Below are 19,204 nucleotides of genomic sequence, written 5' to 3' on the forward strand. Positions count from 1 at the left end.
TCACTGCTAAGGCCACGTGAAAGGACCCCTGAGCCTGGTGACATGGCCTCGCTGGGCTGATCCTCCCTGCCAGATGCTGGGTGTAGACGTTGCCTGTAATGCATGAGGACTTACAGACCAGGTGTGACAATCCTCGTTTTGCAGATGAAAGAGCTGAGGCTGCGAGGCCAGGTACTTCGCCCTGAAGCAAGGGGAAGAGCTCAGACACCCAAACCAGGCATTTCTGACCCAAGGCCTGTGTGCTCCCCTCTGCCTTATTTTGCACAACTTCTCGTCAGTTTGCTGGAAAGTTGTCCATTCTTCGGTAGATGTGTCCATATGGAGGGGCGACAACCTCCCAGCTAGCCAATGCCAGCCCCTCAGGAGGGCCAGCACCAGGAGGCAGCCCCAAGGGCATGCGCCGCCCTCGGGGCTGGCTGTTCCTGGGTCCAGCCTGTTGCCCACACAGGACTTTTAGCCCAGCTGAGCCTGTTGTCATCTGTCTCCCCTGGTTCCAGCGTTTCTCCTCGGGCTCCCTGTTTCCTAAAACAACTCTGGTGGAGAAGCAAATGGAGTGACATCTGTTTTCCTTCCCTCTTGGGTTTTCATAACCAACTTTAGTGAGGGGCAGCCCCTCACGTCCCCTGGGTTGACACAAGTGGGTAGAGACAGGGCCTGGCTATGGGCCGTGGATCTGGCTCAGCCGCTTGCTGGGGACACAGCTACTGTGACTCTGTTTTCTGGTCTGCAGAATGGGTGAGCCAGCGGCACCTCCCAGAGGGCCTGGTGGAGTGTGTCAGCACGTGCCGGGTTCCGAGCTCAGCCTGCTGGAAACACCCCATGAATGTCAGCTCTGACAGTCACTGCTTGTTTATGGGTCGTACTAGCTGAAGTTTATTTCCAGTGCCAACCACCAACTAAGAAGTTCTGTAAAAACATCTGTGGCTTGGTCTAGAAAGTAACTCTGAGAAAGGATGGCAATGGGGGGATCAGGTGTGCCTGGGCACTGCCCCCTCCCTGTCCTTGCCTGGCACCCCACCCCAATGCCCACAGCCTCGCTGAATATTAAGGAGGCTGTTCTTTTCTGGAGCGTATATTTCCTTCTAGACATCCTCTATTCTCTCCACCCTCCCAGCTCTGTGAGGCAGGTATAATTTTAAGGGTGAGAGGCTTGGGCCAGGTTTAGAGATTTGAAAACTGGCTCTGAGCTAACAAAGGGCAGGAGAGAGGCTGCGATCACATTGCTGGGGCTGACACCCCCAAACCCAGAGCTCTCTCATCGCCCCCTTCCTTTGGGGGCGCCAGACATGGGGTTTGCTTCCCATGTTTCCACCGGCTGGGTTTAGGTGGCCCCGTAGGGTCATGCTGCACCTGAGTAGGCTCCAGGAGGAGTAGAACCGGTAGTGTGGGTATAGGGGGCATCTCCCTCTGTGCATGCGCAGTGTTTGAAATCATGGGACCACCCCCATAAAAAGTGCCCACAGAGGGCTTCCTAGGTGGCGCAGTGGTTAAGAATCCGCCTGCCAATGCAAGGGACACGGGTTCAATCCCTGCGCCAGGAAGATCCCACATGCCGCGGAGCAACTAAGCCCGTGCGCCACAACTATTGAGCCTGTGCTTTGGAGCCTGTGAGCCACAACTATTGAGCCCACGTGCTGCAACTCCTGAAGCCCATGTGCCTAGAGCCCGTGCTCTGCAACAAGAGAAGCCACGGCAATGAGGAGCCTGCGCACCACAACGAAGAGTAGCCCCCACTCACTGCAACTAAAAGAAAGCCCGCGCACAGCAAAAAAGACCCAACACAGCCAATAAAATAAATAAATTAATTAAAAAAAAAAAAAAAAAAAAAAAAGCACCCAGAGAGAGCTGAGGGCCAGAACCCAAGTTTGCACTTCCACCACATGGTGGCGCCACTGAGGCCGCAGGCGGGAGCCACCTGCGCGCCAAGGCCTGAGGGTCAGCGCCCACAGAGGCAGGGCAGGTGCAGATGGGTGAATGCGGCGCCTGCCCAGTGTCCACGGTCACAGTGGTGTGGGCTGCAGATGCCAGCTCCCGGGGAGGACAGGAGGGGAGGCCGAGTTTCTGGCTTACAGACAGCCCTCGTTCTCTGTCTCTGTTTCTTTCTGTCCCTGTCTGTCTGTCTCTCTGCCCCCTCTCCCCATCTCTGTGTGTGTGTCTCTCTCTCTCACAGGGATAAGGCCCATCTTTCCTTAGAGGTTGGCAGTGAGGTTCCCATATTTCCTCCCACTGGTGCAGGAGGCTCCCCAGGTCAACTTTCACCTTGGAGTCTACACCCCAAGGGGGCTTCTCCTGAGAAAGGCGTGCCAGGTTTGTGGGCTCCCAGGTGGGGTCAGATCCTTCCTCTGTGCCCAGAGGGCAGGGGCAGAATGACCCTGGTAATCCTGGTTGATGGGCTCACATTTGACTGTAAATGGGATGGAACCGACTGCGAAATGAAAGCAGGATTTCAGTTTATTTAACAGCGATCGTGTCACTGCACTCAGCGCCATGGGACGTTAGTGTAAAAATAAAAAATAAATGAGAATACTGTTGAAGTAACCTGGCTTTTATCGCTGTCACTGCCGCAGAAGCATCGGGCCATGTCTGCCTGCGGAAACCAGTCTTGGAAAACGTCCTCTGAGACCGGACCCAGCACAGGATGGCCTCAAATGGGGTGGATGGAATGGCTGTGTGCTGGTAGGATTTTTGTTCTATTTTGAACTTTTCTACTTTCTGAACATCCTTTCCCAGGAAATACCAAACGGGGAAGAGAGGGGTGGAGGAAAATTCCTTCTATCACTTTAGCAATGAGGTTTCTTTTATTAGTAGACTTCATTTTTTAGAGTGGTTTTAGGTTTACAGAAAAACTGAGCAGAAAGACCCGTCTCCCTGCTGCCCCACCACCTCAGTTTCTGCTGTTGCTAAGTCTTTGCATGGGTGCATTTGGTGTGGTTGACGGGGCAGAATCAGTGTGTCACTATTAAGTCCGCTGCTGGTGCTGTACAGTCTGTGGGTGTTGATAGATGTGTGTTGTCATGGATCCACCATTACAGCATCACCCAGAGAGTTTCACTGCCCTAGAAATCCCCTGTAGCAATGAAATTTTAAAGCAACTTAAAAAAAGCCAGAGCTATCCCAACTTTCAGAGCTGTGTAAGTACCCTAGGAATTGGATAGCAGGAACATGTGCAGATGAGGTCCTGTTATCTGCATGCAGGCAGGGCTGGGATGCACGTGTGTCAGAGGCTTGCCCGGAGGCCGGAGCTGGGCCAGCAAGGAGTAGACAGTATTCGTGCACATGTATAGTGGTGATAGTGTGTGTACGTGTGTTATTAAAACAAAAGGAATGGCCGTGGGGAGGCGTGGGTCAGCCTGATGAGTAGGACTAGGAGGTGGGGTTTGGGGGTGGGGGCTTGTTGGTTCCGGCTGATGGAACGTTTGCTGCCAGTGCGTTGCCCTTGGGTGATGGTTCCACGAGGCCAGAATCGCGAGGAGGCAGCGTTCCCTCCCCTGCAGGGTCCTGGGGAAGCAACTGCTGCTGATATGTGAACACAGGCCGGCTGGCATCCTGTGCCTCTGGGACCCAGAGGTAATAAAGCTCCCTTGCTTCCTGGGGTGAGCGGTGGCCTGGCCAGGCCCCTGGACAAAGCAGGCTTCAGGCCTACTGAGATGGCCCCAGTAGCTCTGGGAGCACGAGAAGCCTGGGCTTGCGTGGGTCTCTGTCTGAGAAGGGACCTTCACAGCCCCTGTGCCCAAGCTGAGGGTTCCTGGAGGCATCTGGATAAAATAGACCCTGTCGTGTCTGCCTGTGCTTGACTTCAATTTGTTACCGGAACTCTCCCTGATTCTGGGTGCCACGGCATTCCCGAGACCTCAGCCAGTGTCCGTTTCATTCTCCAAAACCCCTGTTTGCCCCCAAAGACGTTTCTTTGCCATTTTTCCTTCTCTCCCTTCCTGGCTTTGTCGTTAGATGCAATGAAAAAGTACTGACTTGTATTCATTCCTGGGATACTGGAGACAACGCATCCCTGGGTTTCCTGGGCTGCCTTGGCCAGTTAATAGCCAGTTGGCTGAAATCTGATGTTAGGAATGAGGGGTCTTTTGGGGACCTGCCCTTAGCTGCCAAAATGGTTCTAAACACATGAAAAGTAGGTTAACTTGTTATGCTCCTTGCGTTTATTCTTGCAGTTGAAATTTTCCTGACTTTTTTTCCCTTTCATTTTATTAGGTTAATAAAACTTGGTTTTCGAGCGTTTCCCTGCCCCAGGAGGGCAGTGGGCCCCATGTCCAATTCATCAAATGCCTAATGAGTGGCCTCGGAGGTCCCGGCCCGTCCATTCCAGAAGCTCTCTCTGCCTCGTAAAGGTGAGGCCTACGGGCTGCACTGTATATTTTGTCTGTTGGTTTCCCAAATTCTCCTGCCAACTCAACTGTCACTTTTCAGGATTTATATGAGGCCGACGGCACCACGGGACAGCTCCCCTTCGCAGCAGAACCCCCCTCCTTTGCCCGTTCTTCACACACACCACACACTCCGTGCCATAAAACAATGTTTCTGCAGTAAAATGAAATAGAAATGTGTCGATGCTAGCATTTTAGGACATTCCAGCCAAAGGGCTGGGGGAAATGCCTTCATTTACATGAGGGAGGGCCGCTCTGTGAAAATAAGGAGTAAAGCCGTGTGAGAAAAGGCCTTGAGTAAGAAGAAAGTCTGGTATTTAAAATAAATAAATTAAAAAAAAACTCGTGTGTGCGTGTGTGTGTGCGTGTGCGTGCGCATGCAGTCACTAAAGTCTTCATGCACATACATTTATGCCGCCCTGGTTTGTTGTTTGGTGTTTCAGAGAAAGAACAGTGAGGGAGAAAAGCAGATGTCGCTTGCCTTCTGGGCCCAGCATCTGGGCTCTGTCTCCTTCTAGAACATTCTTCCTTTTCCTCCCCTTGCAGGCGCTCTTGCCTTCGCCAAGTTGTCGGGACCCTGTCAGCTACAGGCAGGAGCTGGGCTGCCTGGGTTGTGTCTGCCCCAACGTGGATGGGAAGCTGGAGTCTGAGCAGCAGGAGCTCGAAGGACACGCAGCAGCTCAGGGCCTGGGAGCCCGAGAGACGCGCTGAAGGTTGCAGGAATGGGGCCCGTTGGTCGCTGGGTTGTGGGGTCCCCAGGCCAGAGGCCTCCCAAATTTCCACATGGCAGCCTGGCCGGGTCCGGGTTCCTCCCGTCTGGATTGAGCCTCCGGAAGTCGCCGGGCCTTTAATTAAGCACTGCGGCGGGACGAGCGGCCGTTGCTGAGAAGTGACGCCACACGACCTGCGACTTTTTCTTCCCTTCCTTCCGGCGACGCCTTGAGCACCAGAGGGAAGGAGCCTGGAGGGGAGGTCATGCTGGCTCTGCAGGCAGTGGAAGGAGATGGGAGGCTGTCTTGGAGGGTTCTTTGTGATACCCTCTGCGTTTTATCACCTACTGGGCCCTGAAGCCGGGGCACAGGCCCCGTCCAAACAGTTGGCTGGGGTTTGGGGACTTCTTTTAATACCTGGAATGTGGAGAGGTGAGACGTCTCCCAGGCTGTGGGTCAGAGGCTAGGATGGCTGTCCCTCTTCCACAGGTTCCTTCTGTGGAAGAGGAGGATTCTGGAAGGTTTCGGAGGCTGAAGGAGGCGTCTATGGCTGGCTTACCCACGGGTAGGCTGGCACCAACCGACACCTCCCTCCTTCTACGTGGGGAAGACACAGTGCAGATTGCATGGCTCTCAGCAGGGACCTCAAAGTGCCCACATGCTCCAGAATTTTCACCCCAGCCTTGCACACCCCTGTATGTTCCCACTGGGTTGAAGGATTTCATGGCATGTGGGTCGCTGGCTTAGAGTACCCCCACAGGGGGCCACAAGCGGCTGTTCTGATTGGGGCTTGGGGGAGGTAGGTTCAGTTCACCGCCGTGAAGACCCTCAACTCAGGACTGGCCTCTCTCAGTTGGCCCCAGTTCCACCCAAGGCGGCCGGAGCACCCGTGCAGGATTTCCCGCAAGGAGCTGGCCTGCTCCCCCGCACACCCTTCTTACCGGGCACTCATTGTACATTAGATTATCTTTTGAAAATATACTTTGAAGGGTTTTTGTTTTGTTTTGTTTTTCCTACTTGACACTCTTGAATCAAATAGGCCATTTATCTTTTAGGCAGAAGAATTTCAGCAGTTACACAGCACGCTCACTGGAGGATTGCAGGCTGAAAGAAGAGAGGTAGTTTAAAAATTTTTTTCATCACGGGTTTATTCTTGTCTTAGCTCCCCGCTAAACTTTGCAGCTTTCCTCCCCTCCAACTAATCCTTCTGACTTCGGCCCACCCCCACCCCCCATGGATCCAGCCCACCTCGAGCTACTCAAACTGAAAGAAGCATTCATGCCCAGGCCATCTGTTTGTTTAAACTCACCCCATGTTAGTCCATGTTAAATGCAACAGAATGGAGAAAAATGTAATTCTCTGTCGGCTTTTGATCAAAGAGAGTTGTTTTTTTAAAAAAATTCAAGATGGATTTCTGAAGGACAATGTTATACACATTCTTTGTGTTTCTGAGCTTCAGTGTTTAGTTGATTTGGGGTAAAATTTTTTTTCCCCTTTTGATCCCAGGGAAAAAAACACTCACACAAACACATCTCAGAGCCACGAACACTGCAAGACGCGTTCTTTTCTGTAGACTCCCCAGCTGAAAAGTGGAAAGGGACTGCCTTTAACTTATCAACAGAGCAGGAGAATTTGAAATACAGCTCAACTGCTATATGCAAACCCTTTCTAGCTTCTGTGGGAATTCAGGGCAAAGTCACTCTTGTCTGGGCAAATTCAGGACTCAGGATGCTCAGCAACCCCCCCACCCCCTCTCCCGTCAGCTCAGAAACAAGCAGGTCCACACTCACTCCATGATCTGATTTTCACGACCAATCATTAAATGTACATTTCTCCCCTCACTCCCTCAGCTTCGGAGCACATGCAAATAAAAAGTGCTTAAAATGGTTAACATTTCCTGTCACTGAAGGCATTCGTTAGGGGTGGGGGTCGCTGAGTTTTAAAGTGTATTTTCATAGGAAAACTCATTTCAGATCTGCGGCAGGAACTCTGACTGTTTCACACAGTGAATTTCAGGGTTTGCGATAAGCCTGTGTCCATGGCAGGCGGTCGAATGATCCTTTATACTATGCGGGTGCGGGAGAGCAGAGCCACATTCAAGCTGGGCTTAACCTGGGGCCCAGCTCAGGTCACAGGAAAAAATTAAAATATGTCCTCTTCCCCACCCTCCCCTCTGCTCACTTTCTTTTCCTTTATTGGAGAAAAAAATCAAATTTGGTACTTTAATTTGTTGTGTTTCCTCTATTGATTGTTTAGCTAGTGATTTTGCCAGCTTCCTGGATGTTCATTCTGGTTCTGCACAAAGAGCCACATTTCCTTCTGGATTCGGGACCAGGACACAGACAGACAGCAGCAGACACTGGAAACTGTGAGTACTCCAGTCTCTCCTGCAGCTCTGACCCCGCTTGTCCCGTCCCGTCCTGCTGCCCCTTTCTCTCTCTACCAGTTAACTTTCTGTGGGGCTCCTCGTCTGCACTGGCTCTGTCAGCCCTCAGCACCATTCTCGACTTTTAAGAAAAGAGACTCTACAATTTCTATACAAACATCGGATAGGAAGGGGGGGGGGTGTGCTCACCGATTGCAGTGACTTCAATTTTCATTTTAAGGCTCCGAAAGATGGAGAAAGTAAACAGAAGCAGGCTGGTTTATTTCAGGGGCTAACAGGGAGTCCCTACTGAATTTACCCAATAAAATGAATTTTTAAAATTTTCATTTTCTCATTTCATTCCAGCAGAAAATGAGTTTGCCTTTATAATGTCCAGATCTTTCAAACTCTATTGAGTGAGAAATTAAGTTACAAAATGTAAATACTTTGGTATTTTTACATATATGTGAAATGAATATATATATGAAATGAAGTAATTTGTGACTGTAATACAATAGCAAGCCTGACTTTAAGGCTCCTAGGACACTTAAAATTTTTTTTATGATGTGTAATAAAGAAAAATAAAATTCAGTAAACATGTTTCTCTTTTAAAATGGGTGACTTGTGATACTTAATAAATTTAATTGTAATTTTCATTTAGCATAATTTATCTATTAAAAAATTTTTCCTAAACATCTTGTCAAATGTTGGGAGGGCTGTAAAGAAAACATGTTGCTATCCTGGGCCCAGTCGCCGTCTCTCCTTTCTGTGAAACCACTCCAACGCGCACGGGAAATTGTGGAACAATGTAGTTCCCTCATGAAGAGAATACCCTGACTTTAATTACCGAGAGAAAGCAATTAATGCTCAAGTTTCAAGGCCAATCCAGTGATCAGTTAGGAGCAGGAAGAAGGGGGAAAGCGAGACTGCTACTTGCATAAGAAAATCCAGAAATCGACATCGTGCAGATGTATAATTGGAATGTGATTGTATTTATAAGGAAAAGTTATATAAACTTTAAAAATGGTAGTTGTTTTGCTTAAGTGCCTGAAAAAAGAGTTTAGAATAATATTTGGGTTATCCCAGTTTTGTGCTCTTGTGTTCTCGAAGCCTTGTTAGGTTAAGGAGCTCCCAAGGAGTGGTGTGTGTGTGCGTGTGCATGTGTGTGTACCTCCTCCATGCCCCCAGCCCCCAGGAAGTGTGCAGAGGAAAAGGTGGGAGCTGGCTGGTGACAAAAACCCTTTCACTCAGAAATTCATCACTAATATACAACTCTTAGACTCTGAAAATAGCAGTTGTCTTATTCTTTTCACCTCCTCTTTGGGGCTTGTGGCAGGGGATAGGGTGATGAGTAGAACCAGTTTTCAAAATTGCTGCAGACCAGTTTGTGCAGAAAGGCTGTTGCCCTTCCCTGCACTTCTGAGGAGAGTGTTTGGTTCTTGCTCTGCTGTCCCCGAAGCTGTGGCACGGTACATCTTACACACATTGTGTGAGCTTTCTGATTTGGATTGTGGAAACAGAAACCTTCCCCTTCTGAGGGAGGGTCCCCCGCTGTCCAGTAGATGGCGATGTTACTTCTAGAGTGACCCGTGGGGTGGGGGTGGGGAAGAGAGAGACTGAGATTTGGCCCCAGTTGTGCCAGGACCCCCTTCACCTCTCCAGAGTGCATCCAGTGATCTCTAAAAGCAAGAAGAAAAGCTTTTTTGAGGCCTCGGCTGAAATGCGCCAAGCCATCCAAGGGTATTGAAGTATTTAGGGCAACTTAATTACCAAGTGTCTCACCTTGCTGCAGGGGCCTGAGACAGCGCCCAGCTGGAGTTCAAAGAAATGCTTTCCGGAAATGTTCAAAATAAAAATGAGAGACGCTTAGCAGCTATTTCAATATTTTATCTATTTCCTGTCTACATTTTACCAAGTAAAAGATATCCTTATAGTTCTCCTGTGATATTCACGAAGAATGTGCACGTTACAGTATCGCATGGAGTCTGACACGCGTACAAATGGCCAATTAAAATCGGGCACGAACAGATAATGATACCAGAGTCTCAGCTTCTCAAAAAAGTATTTTCCTTTTGAAAGGGATGAATGCTTGTGGGACTCCCACCCTGGACATTGTATTTCATTATATCAGCACCTGCTAAATGGTATCACCAGCTTCTTAAAGCTTTTAAGCCCCCATCTCCCACGAAGGAAGCTCTTCCTCTCCCACTGGGAAAAGTCTACTTTATTTCAAAACAAACAAACATTTTTCTATCCCTACCTCTTGCTAGAATCTCAATAATGATGAACACGTCCTTCAACATATTTAAAGTTAAAATGATTTAAAAACATTTTTGGATAATTTCGATGTCTTGACTCTTCGTGGGACAACATGATTCCTTACTTTGTTTTATGTAATAATTTGCCATATCTTTTTTTTAGTTTAAAAAGATATAGGGTGGATGTCAACAATTATTTTAAACAAACTGGAATTCAACAACAGCAAAAAAAGATTTATTTCTTTTCCTAAAAATGATGTTATCATTCGTCCTTGGTGGGGAGATAGTCAGGAATTCATTTCACTCCAAATGTGAAATATTATTTGAAGACACAGAAATATGTAAATACAGCAGAGTGCAAGGACTTCCTCACACTGGCAGTAATTAATCACGTGTTGCTCTTTAAGAATTTAATTGAACGGCATGCCAGCTTTTATACCTGTATGTATTTACCAACAGAGCAAGTCACCGACTATTCATAACTCGAATCTACATATTAATAAAATGATTGTGCGAAAAAGCAGCTGTTTAAATAAACTCTGTTCCGCTTTAAAGATGTTGCTCTTTGGGGAGACACACATTTAAGTATTGAGTGGCAGTGGCCAGTGAACAATAGTTAAAATGAAAATAAATCTTCCTGAAACTTAGTTTTAATTTTCTTGAGCAAGATACTAACCCATAAAAAATAAACACTGTTTACGGAGCCAGGTTTGTGTCAAGTGAGCTTCTGTAAAATGATACGGAGAAAATATGAGCTGTATGTCTCAAGTACTTTGGTTTGCTAGCAGAACAGAGAGAGCTATTTGATATGTAGAAACCGAAGAAAATAAAATTAGTGATTCTGGAGAGAGGTCCATTCAGATTTGCACAGGCCGAGGGAGGCGATTGTATTAGAATTCACACACAAAAAAACTGTGTCACTTGGCACCTTGGCTTAAGGGATAATTTAATTACACCACCTATTAACACTGACTTACATTTCTGCTCCGGCCAACCTTCTTACGATCTTGTTAATTTCCAGAAATCACATTTGTGACAGCTCTAATAGGCCATTCAACAGTGAACAATTTCTCATTTACTTGAAAGTATTTCAGGTTTCAGACACCCAAGAAGGAAAAGCACTTTCAGACATCGTGTAAATGAATAAACTTGTTTGGAGGAAGACTTTTTAGAAAATAAATTCAACCAGCCTATTTGACCAATTTCAGCCTAAAGTATTATGTTTCAGTTTGCCAACCAGGCTGATAGGACCTCAGCTGATTCTAGGATTATTGTCTCTTCTGGACTTTCTTTTTTCTTTTTTTTCTGGCAGACGGGCAGAAAGTGGCCCTGGTGCCATCTTTGCATGTGGGTTTACAGAAACAGCACAGAGGCCTGGCTGCCGGCAAGCATGTCGGACTGCACACATCTCTGCTTGGAGGGACAGGGCGCTGTTGCAGATCCTGAGTCCTGAATTTGTAAACTTTCCACTTTTTGTTTTTTGAGAAATTCACGTTTGATCTCTGCCAGCAAAGGGGGGAGGGGGGATATTTACTTCCCTCTTCACAGCTGAATGCAATCAAAACGCTTATTTTATGTTGTGTTTTAGTTAAAAGGTAAAGGAGAAGAGAAAAAGTCACCCAAACAAACCAGAAGACACAGTTTGGCATGGAGCCGTCAGCCCTAAGTGGACAGTGCTGGGGATAAAGCCCGAGGGACATGATGCATTTTATCCCCCCCTCCACCATGAAATGCTCTTGGAGGGAGATGGGGGCATCGTGGGGATTCCATTTAAGGGTCAGCTAACGTGTTTAATCTGTGTCAGGAGAAAGAAGCCCGAAATCCTTTGTGCAAACAAGCGCCAGAAACTCAAATCCCTGCCTGTCTTCTCAGAAACAAACTTGCCCAGCGTCTTCTGTGCAGTTTGGAGAAGTGAGGTTTGAGGCCACCTTTCAGTGGTCGTGCGTCGCCACCTCTGCACTGGAGGTGCCCAGGCAGAAACGATGGGAGGCCCCAAACATTCCAGGCTGCCCTCCCCAGGTCTGGCTTGGTGAGGAGACGGGACACGCTCCCATCTGGGAGAGCTGTGAGCAGTCCACAGAGCGGGCGCCGCACAGGTGCCCAGTCCCGCAGGGCCTGGGCGAGGGCTCGGGCAGTGCCATGCTGCTGCTCCCTCACACGCTCTCGGAACTCTAGTCGTGGACGCTGAGTCATGTGACACATTCCTGGTTTGGATGGTTTGTGAGCTGTGTCTCTCCACCAGAAACGAAGGGGCGCAGTTGTGTACTCACAGCAAGTTGATATTTATCCAGAGTTTGAACATGTCAGGGGTCGTGTGGGATAACGGGGTGGTGCCTCCCCATGCAATCATGGGGTCGGGGATGCCACTGTGCCCACCTAATGATCAGGGAACCTGAGTGGGATTCCCAGGCAGTGTAGCTCGTGCGCAGGGCTGGGGAGGGCTGGGGTCTGAATCCAGGTGGGGGGATCACAGGCTCCACATTCTTCAGCAGGACCTGGGGGGCTCTGCGGACTCAGTACCGTTGAGGGAAGGAGGGTGAGCCTGGGAGGCTGGGGTGATGCCTGAGCAGAGGGTTTAGCAGGTTTGGGTTCAGATGGGGCCCTGCCCTCATTCACTGGGGACCCTTGGTGAAGCTGTACACTTTCCCGAGCCTGGGTTTCCTCCTACATAAAGTGGAGCTGGTGATCTTTCTTTTTCAGGTTGTGAGGATTTGAGATTGTGAATGAGAAGGCTAGGCCCCGAGCATGTGTGGGATGGAGGATTAGGTCACAGCCGTCTGTGGGCCAGTTCCCGGAGCCCAGGAACAAATGGGCAGAGGGGCTGCTTGGCATCACATCTCGGCCAGCTACGAGCGGGGCGACCCCGGTGAGTCTCCTGAGTTGCCGGTGTTGATCTTCTCTCCCATTGCAGTTCCTGCCTCAGAGGCTCGAAGGAAGGAAAGCCTGGCTGTAGTAAATACTAAACGAACGTCCACTGGGCGTCTCCCTGCAGGCGTTCCGGCCCTATGCTGGTGCTGCCTTGGGAAGTGTGGCCCCAGACCAGCAGCCGGGAGCCTGTTAGGCATGCAGGGTCTCAGGCCCCACCCAGCCCTCCTGAGTCAGAACCAGGGCTCTGCGTGTGCGCTGGCCTGGAGCATGCAGGAGACAGAGGCTACCTGTCCCCAAGGAGGCTCCCTCTCTGTGCCTGGAGCCCCTCCCTCGTCCCTCCCTGGCTGGCTCAGTGCTGCAGGGGCTGAGGCTGCATTTCACAGGCTCCCGGCTGGGTCCCCTGGCTTCTGGCTGGGTCTGGCTGGTGAGAGCTGGGTGGGAGGGCCCGAGGAGGGAGAAGCCCAGCACCCGCCCCGCCCCTCCCCCTCTCCTCCCCTTCCCCTCTTCTCCTCCACCTCCCTGTCCTCCTCTGGCTCCCATCTCAGCAGCTGTGCTGCTGCAGGGGCAGGTTCTTGCCAACCCGGGCCCCTCTCTGTCTCTCCGGCCCCAGGGTGCCTGCAGCTGATGCGATGCGTATCAACCCCAGGCTCCACTGGTTGGCTTCTCTGTTTTCCGTCATCAGAGCAACCAGTTCCACATATCGAATTCTCTGTTTTAAATACTCAGCGAAGTTTCTGTGTTTCTTGGTTGGATCTAGTGATCCACCCAGGCTCATGCCTCAAGGGGAAGTGGTCTTGGAGTCAGACGGTTTGGACAAGGGCTCCAGCTCTCCCGCTGCCTTGTGCTGGACCCTGGACAAGTCACTCTTCCTTCGCCCAGGAGAGGACCTGGGCTCAGAGAGGCCACCTTTTCTCCCACCCCAGAGCCTTCTCTGGTCCTGGCCTGGGTCTTCCTCACCTGCGGCAGGTGGAGTGCATAAGTGGCTTCAGGGCCTCAGCCCCCCGGGTCCAAGCCCTTTGCTATGGGCTTTGTAGCTCCTTCTACTGAGAGGCGGGTAGATTTCCTTGTCCCTGGAGCCTGGGTTTCACTATGTGACTTGCTTTGGCCAATAGGATGTTAGCAGACGTCACTCAAGCAGAAGCTTGGAGAAATGCTTAACCCGTGTCCACTAGTCCTCGTGTGCCTCTGCTGTCCCTGTGAGCAGGGCCTGAGCTGCTGGGCTGAGGAAGGACGGGAGACGCCCATTCATCCCAACAGAGCTACAGATGTGTAAGTAGCCCAGCCAGCGTCGGCCGGGACGCCCCGCTAACCACTTCAGACGCAGGGCGAAAATGCTGCCCTCATGTGCCACAGGTTTTGTGCTTTTGTTGCATAGCAGGGTGTGCTGAGAGCCAACTGTTCCATCATTGCTGGATGAGGAACAGCTCTCTGCACATTGCGCGGTATACAGTGGCGCTCGAGAACAATGTTTGTGGAGCCAGGAGCCTGGATTGAGGTTCCAGCTCTGCCCCTTCTTGTCGGGTATCCTGGGGGAAGTCAGTTTGATTCTCTGGGCCTCAGGTTTGTCCTCTATAGGATGGGGATCATAGTAGGGCCTACCTCCTGCGGGCTGTGGGGACTGAGATGATGTACGTAAAGTTCCCGGAACATAGTTGGTACTGGACAAGTGTTATCATGGTTAGAAGCAGAGGCGATGATAATATCATGTTATAAAAACCAGCACCCACCACGGTCTAGCCTCAGCCCTTCTCACTTTGCTCCCTGACAAATCCATGACCCGCCATTCCTCAAAGGCCTCCGTGCCTTTGCACCTGCTGTTCCTTCTCCCCAAATGCGGTTCCCTCTCCTCCAACTAGTGACCCACCTTCTTGCCTCAAGGCTTCAGTGCAGTGGGGAGCTGAAGGGAATTTTCAGTATTTCACTTCTCCCTCTTGTCCTTCCGGGCTGTTCTTTTAACTCTTGGTCACCTGAGGTTAGCCATCTCTCCCTCGCAGCCGCTGGGCCCACATGATGAGATACTTCCCTCTGCCCTTCCCCAAGGGTAGGAGGTGTAAGGACGTGGTGTGTGGGAGAGAAAACATGGACGTGGCAAAACAAGGCCTTGCTGTACCTCCTAGCACTCCACAACAGCCACTGTGAAATGACTGTGTCCCCCATTTAGTCACTTGTTCCACGAGCAGCAAGAGTCTGTAGAGCCTGACCCTGTGCCTGGCACTTGGGTGGCTTGGGGTTTATAGCCGTGAACAGCAAGCAAGGTCATTTCTGTCTCGGCCCACAGTCCATGGGGAGGCCGGACGTGTGCTGGGCAGCTGCAGGCTTTGGGGAGCACTGGATGGGGCGCTGGCAGGGGAGGGGGTTTGGGGAAGCCCTAAGATGGGCCTCTGAATGGAGATGTGAGGGCTCAGCCTGCGGGGAGATGGGGCAGCCATATGCCAGGCACTGGCCTGGGTTAGGGGCCGGCACGGGGAGTGTGGGGACCTCCCAGGGGGCCGGAACAGGGAGAGTGGACAAAGGGGGCGTGTGATCGGAGCCCACAGCCCTGGCCAGGTCACCCGGGTTGGGGCTCAGCCCCCCTTTCCCGGGACTGCACAGCCTCAGTCTGGGCATCTCCATCGTCACCACCTCCAGAGGTGCTGCCGTCTAGGTGTCATGTTATGCCTCGTGAACCCTGAAGGCTGGTTTCACTAAGGAAATAAATAAATAAATAAATAAATAAATAAGCCTTAAAAAATAAAATACTTATGTCAGTGAATAGAGGCACCTGCTTTTCAGTGCCCCAAAGAAGACAGAGAACATTGTGATTGGATGGTGTTGATGTCAGTCATCTCTGATAGGCAAGAGGGAGGTGGGGCCTCCAGGCTGGGTGGAAGTTACTTCCATGTAGGTGGCCTGTCTAACCTCTTTTGTGTTTACTCCTAAAAGATGAGTTCAGGTTTGCAGCTCCTAGAATCCATGTGCATGGGGGTCAGCTGCAGGTAACAGACAGGTGTTGTCCCAGGCGGGAGAGGTGGGGGTGGGCGTGCCGGCCAGCGACCCAGGTTCTCCCCACCTTGTGGGCTTAGGTCCGGAGGTGAGTGCTGCACCTCTGAGACTCGGGCACTCCAGGAAGGATGCAGGGCCGGGGAGATGCTGCGCTGTCTTGTCCCTCTGGAAGGGCCCCTCTGGGCAGCTCACCTCCATCGCCTTGTCTGGGACCGTGTCACCTGACCACTCTCACTGCAAAGGAGTCTGGGAAACTGCATATTTTTAGTCGGGTCCATTGCCAAGCCAAACAAAACCAGAATCCTGTCAACAGGGAGGAATGGGGTGGGGAACAGCTGTGGTCGGGCGACCAGCAGAGGGCCGAGGCAGCATGGGTCACATCTGACCGTTACGTGACGCCGTCTTGCTTTTAAGTGGAAAGAGACACTTTTCTTTACAAAAACACTTCTGATGAGATGTTTCTCTCTTTACAGTCTGGATAGCTCACTCATGGCCTCCTTAAAAATAAAATGAATTAATGTGTTTCTACCAGTTGGGAAAATAAGGGATCGGCGTTTTGGGCCAAGACTTCCCTTCAAAGCAGGAGGCTTCTTTTATGACTGTCATTTCACAGAGAAGGAAATCAAGGCACGGAGGGGTTGGGGATTTGCCCAGAGTCACAAGGTGTCAGAACCAGAGAGGGGTTAAAACTGCAAAACTCTCCCCTGGCGCCAGGATCCCAGCCCACGGCTGGAGGCTGCTGTTGTGGGCTGCAGGAAGTCTCTCCAGGTGGGCGCTGGTGCCGTGTGGGCGAGCCTGGGAGGGGGGCAGCCTGGCCTTCGTGGTCACAGCCCTGGGAAGCCCTGCATGGTGGGCTTGGGGTGCCCATGGCTTCCCTCCTGTGCCCCCACACTCTCTGGGGCTCCCAGTCAGTCTGGGATTTGATGCCAGTTGGCTCTCTGAGCTCAGGGCCTGGCCCTGGGAGGGGACTCTCTGCTTCTGGCTGGAAGCCCGCTTGACCTCCTTGCACTCTGTGGGGCCAGTGAAGGCTCTGCTGTGACCAGCGCGGCTGCAGGCTCACAGATCAGAGCCCAGAACGTGCTGTCGGGCTGCCTGTGTTCACACCTGTCTCCATGTGTCTCAGAATGGTGGGCAAGACGCTAGGGCCCCTGAGCTTGTGGCTTCCTCCTCTAGAGAGTGGGCAGCACAAGGCCCCTCACAGGGCTGCTGTCAGGGACAAAGAGGAAGGTAGGTGCACAGTGCTGGCCTTGGAAAGAGCTTGTAACCCGTGACCACTGTGGCCTCGCACATCCAGGTGCGGCCCTGGGTGCCACGGGGAGGCATCTCGGAGGAGGGGGGAGATCGGCTGCTCTCCCGCTGTCACGGAACCCCGCTCAGCCTCACATTTCTGGCCTGGAGTGTGGGGATGCTCCCCAGACTTCCCCCGAGGGCTGCTGGGAATGCTGGAGACAAAGGCATTTCAATAGTTAACGTTTGAGGAGCGCTGGTCGCTGCCGGGCCTCTGCTAGACCTTTTGCTGGACCGTCTCTTTCATCCGTACCTGGTCAGACCACACTGGGAGCAGCAAGGATCGAGTGTCTGCCCCACTCTGGCACCAAGCGGCCCTCTCCTGAGTCCTGGTTTCCCTGCACGCAGCACAGAGGAGGCAGGTCCCTGACAAACGTCCCTTCCCAACGCACAGAATCCTTGTGCGTCGTGAATAAGCAAAGACATCTTCCTACAACCCACTCCTAGAAACCCCGTTGTAAAGTGAATGATGAAATAGGCTGGGAAAATACAGCTCAGAAATTACATTACAGGAAAGTTGTGTTTCTGAAAAAGGGCTGTTTGTCAGAGAGGTCATATCAATGATAAACAGCCTGCCATAAAAGTAAGACACAAGGAGCCCGGTCCTGAGTGGCCATGAAATTGGAGACGTTGCACCCAGTCCTATCAGGTAGGCAGCTCTGAACACATCCGTTCTCCCAGGGACCCTGCTGTGGAGTAGCCACGGCGCCCAAAGGAGCTCTTCTGTTTATTACAATTAGCTTTTTTGTCTTAGGTCCACTTTATGGTTCAATAAACATTTAACTAACAATCTGTTTCTCTTTTTAGAACATTGAGGGCTTTAGGACATTACATGGAGGGAAAGTTTTCTAAAGAGACTCAACGAACTCTGATGTCACTATACCTCCCTCTCTCCAGAAAGGCCCCAGGGCTGCCCAAAGGTCATCGTCAGACCTTGGGGTACTGTCCTAGGGTTCAGTTCACATGTTAAGCTGATGATGCTGTTTCCCTCTCACAAAAGGAATTTTGAAATGAAAGCTTCCCCAGCTGACACAAAGGCCAGTTAGAAATGTGCTAAGCTTAAAGTCACAAATAGACCGTCTTGAGGTAGCTTAAATCATCATGGGGTCATTCTTCTCACACGACAAGAACGTCTGGAGAAAGGCAGCTGCTGGCCTCAGTTCGTTTGCTCAACAAGGGCAAGCCAGCATCTCATATGGCTTGTGTCAGTGTCCTGGGGCCGCTGTGATAAATGACCACAAACTTGGCCACTTAAAACAACACAACTGTATTCCCTCACAGTTCTGGAAGTCAGACATCCAACAGGGGCTGTGTGGGGCTGAAGTCAAGGCGTCGCAGGGCTGTGCTCCTCTAGGAACTCAAGGGCAGAATCCACTTCTTGGCCCTTTCCTGCATCCCTTGGCTCCTGGCCCCTTCCTCCATCTTCCAGGCCAGCAGTGCTGCATCTCCGCCCTTTCTTCATCACAGCTGCTCTCTGATCTCTTCTACCTCTGTCTTCCACTTTTAAGGACCCTGTGATTGCTTTTGGGCCCACCTGGGGGATGCTCACCCCATGGCAAGGCCAGCTGATTAGCAGACTTAATTCCCCTTTGCCATATTACTTAACATTTTGACAGGTTCTGGGGGTTAGGATATGGGCATTTCTTGGGGGGGAGCGTCATTCTGTCTGCCACATCTCCATTACCTGTCCTGTCACTGTCTCAAGATGGCTGCTGCGTCTCCAGACGTCACACCTGTGTTCATGGGGGGAGGGGAAGAGCAGTTTTCCAGGACTGCACCAGCGGGGTCTCTGCCTTTTTATCAGGAAAGCAAAAGGTTTCCCAGAAGTGCCCCAACAGACGCTTTGACAACTAATGGGTCAGAACTGGATCACTGGCTGCGTCTAGCGGAAAGGGAGTTTGGTAAGGTACGCAGTTGGGAGAAGGTGAGCATCAGAGACTCTGAGAAGCATACCCACGGTGTCTGCCACGGCCCCCTTCCCACACTCCCGAGTTGATTTCAGCAGATCTTCCCAGGGAGGGCACCAGGAGGGAGGAAGTGGTGGCTTCCGGGGCATGCCTTTAAAAGCTTTCCAGCGGGATGTGGTTGACAGGAACTCTCGGAGCTCTAAAAAGAGACTTAAAATCTCCCCCTGGAATTGTGGGGGTGGCTCTGGGCTTTGGAGTTGGCTTTCCTGGGTTCCAGAACCTTCTTGACTTGGGACAAGAGAGGATGTGCAACACACTGGAATCCTGGTGGTGCTCAGAGCTTGAGTGCCCGTGGGGCGCGTGCGTGCAGTCTGAGAGGCAGGCACTCTTTGGCAACAGTGCAGCAGAGGCAGGTGTGTCTTCCCTCCTCCTCTGCCCAGCCACGTCC

The 19,204-nt window shown here is 51.3% G+C and overlaps 1 long non-coding RNA gene across 1 annotated transcript in view; it reads left to right on the top strand.

The window, feature by feature from the left end:
- The first annotated feature begins 2,556 nt into the window (after positions 1-2,556).
- The window catches only part of LOC130839090 (uncharacterized), a 122,552-nt gene continuing 105,904 nt past the window's right edge, over positions 2,557-19,204 (top strand). Inside the window, exons 1-6 of the long non-coding RNA XR_009049765.1 lie at positions 2,557-2,676; positions 4,207-4,343; positions 4,926-6,207; positions 7,346-7,457; positions 12,413-12,578; positions 13,693-13,849. This is a non-coding gene — a long non-coding RNA (uncharacterized LOC130839090). The remainder of the gene's footprint in view (positions 2,677-4,206; positions 4,344-4,925; positions 6,208-7,345; positions 7,458-12,412; positions 12,579-13,692; positions 13,850-19,204) is intronic.

This window comes from Hippopotamus amphibius, chromosome 16 (genome assembly GCF_030028045.1).
Source record: "Hippopotamus amphibius kiboko isolate mHipAmp2 chromosome 16, mHipAmp2.hap2, whole genome shotgun sequence".
NCBI lineage: Eukaryota > Metazoa > Chordata > Mammalia > Artiodactyla > Hippopotamidae > Hippopotamus > Hippopotamus amphibius.